Here is a 2,500-nt window from a genome sequence, read left to right as displayed (position 1 = left end):
TGAATAAAGATGGATATGATGATGATCGCAAAGACTATTATGCTGGTAGTGATGAAAAATGATGATGATGATGATGATGATGATGATGATGATGATGATGATGATGATGATGAAGGTGAAGATGATGATGATATTGATGGTGGTGAGGGCAATAAAGATGATACTGATATATTAATGACAATGATGAAGAAAGTGAAGGTGATTGCGGTGATTACTGATGCTAATATATATTGACAATAATGATTCTGATAGATAATGACAAAGATGATGATAATGATAATGATGATGATGGTGGTGGTGGTGGGGGAGGTAGTGGTGGTGAATGAAGGTGAATATAATGATGGTTGCAAAGACGGTGATGTTGGCAGTGGTGGGACTGATGATGATGATGATGATGATGATGATGATGATGATGATGATGATGATGATGATGATGATGATAATGAGGATGATAAATTGATATCCACAAAGAAATAGAGCTGATATAATAATTACTGTGACCTCAGTTTGTTCATCTTCCTTTATCCGACTGCTTCTTCGAATTGAAAATTGAAAATCTCTTCTTAAATATATTGGACAGGCATAGAATAGCCTTTACAGGAACACACACATCGATTGCAAATGTCTCTGCAAAATTGCCAAGAATTACGGCTAATCTTGCCCTACATATTTTTGATTTATTGTTAACAAAGAAACAATATGAAAGGAGTGAAAATTCTAAAAACAACTCGCACAGTGAAGATAAACCATCCCTGTCCCTAGAATTAAAATACTCTGTTAACTCAGAGTTTGGCACAACACACGCTCTGCTTCGTAGTTCCTGCTGTTGGAAAAATTTAGAATAGATGGTGAAATCTGCTACATTTTTGGTTTGTCGTGTAATTTTTCCCAGGGTGGACTTAGAAGGGAGATAAAGGTGACCACGTAAAGAAGAATATAGCACTCTTGACCTCGTGTACCACGAAAAAGCAAGAATTAAATCATCTGGACAGTAAATCCGTTGATTTTTCTGAGCATTCAGGAGCTGAATCTGGCGTTCTATAAATTTCTGGATAGCCTTAGACTTCTCTAATGAGGATTCATTTTCTTCATCTGCAATGAAAAAAAAAAGTAGAAGATAATGAAATAGACGATAATGATTGGAAACAATGAATTTTATTTTTAAAATGCATTTCAAAATTATAATTTCGTGAATCTATAACAAATCAAAAACAACAGCAACACAACAAGGGTAATAGTTCTTCTTCTTATCATCATCATCATCATCATCATCATCATCATCATCATCATCATCATCATCATCATCATCATCATCATCAACATCATTATTATCATTATCGTTATTGTTATTATTATTATTATTATTATTATTATCATTATTATTATTATTATTATTATTATTATTATTATTATTATTATTATTATTATTATTATTATTATTATTACATCATCGTCCTCGTCGTCGTCGTCGTCCTCCTCCTCCTCCAACTCCTCCTCCCCCTTCTTCTTCTTCATCATCTTCTTCTTCTTCTTCTTCTTCTTCGTATTATTATTATTATTATTATTATTATTATTATTATTATTATTATTATTACTATTATTATTATTATTATTATTATTATTATTATTATTATTATTATTATTATTATTATTATTATTATTATTATTATTATTATTATTATGTTCACGTTGATAATAAAACTGACGCTAACGCATTTAAAAATTAAAATAGTAGGTTAACTCACCTTCTAGTTGGGAGTCCAGTGTGTAGAATCGAAGTATTTCTGTAAGTTCACTCCAACGCTTTAAGGTTCCATCTGAGAAAGTCTGGTGTTGGCTTTGTTTAATTCCAAATGAACTCTCATATTGAATTGACCTGATGCTGTGATCATCGTTCACCTCGTTAACTGTAAAGTAGGTACTAAATGAGTGGACCATACCGATCCTAGCACGACTATGAAGACTAAACTCAGAATCTGAAGACAGTCCAACAACACCATTAGAGGAAATCTCTTGAACAAAATAATCTTTAAAGGTTTTTCCCAACTCATTTTCTGTATTTTCAAGTAAATCTTTCTTAAGAAAAATTGATAACTCATCAATATCCTGACGCCTGTCTCTAAATTCACTTGTCGAATTTAATGTCTGACAAGATGGTGCTGTTTTTCGCAAACAAGAAGGGGGTATTGTATTGAGCCATTTATTTGGAGGAATAGCAGGTGAAGGATACCTTGATTTCCGTCTCATAGGAGCATCATGATGCCAATGATTGGCACAGATACCCATATAGTCTGCAACATCACTCGAATCGATTTTATTTGGCAGTGCATTAATCCATATTTGTCTCTCAATTGGATCCGAAGGAAATTTATATACAGTTGTCTTTTCGCCATGTCTATAATTTGAAGTGCAATCAAAAACAACATTTTCGAGGCATTTTCGGTTATTATTGATAAAAAAATAATGATAAAATGTTTATTATTTGCTTAAAATGCATTGC

The 2,500-nt window shown here is 32.2% G+C and overlaps 1 protein-coding gene across 1 annotated transcript in view; it reads right to left on the bottom strand.

Moving 5' to 3' along the window:
- LOC144970719 (Y+L amino acid transporter 2-like) overlaps positions 1-2,500 on the bottom strand; it is a 34,864-nt gene that overhangs the window by 13,239 nt on the left and 19,125 nt on the right. The gene's annotated exons all lie outside the window — the stretch shown is intronic.

The sequence above is a fragment of the Berghia stephanieae genome, chromosome 4 (assembly GCF_034508935.2).
Source record: "Berghia stephanieae isolate SIO BIC M18660-M18661 chromosome 4, UCSD_Bste_1.3, whole genome shotgun sequence".
NCBI classification, from domain to species: domain Eukaryota; kingdom Metazoa; phylum Mollusca; class Gastropoda; order Nudibranchia; family Aeolidiidae; genus Berghia; species Berghia stephanieae.
The sequence above is the reverse complement of the archived record's forward strand: the minus strand, read 5'-3'. Positions and strand labels throughout refer to the sequence as shown.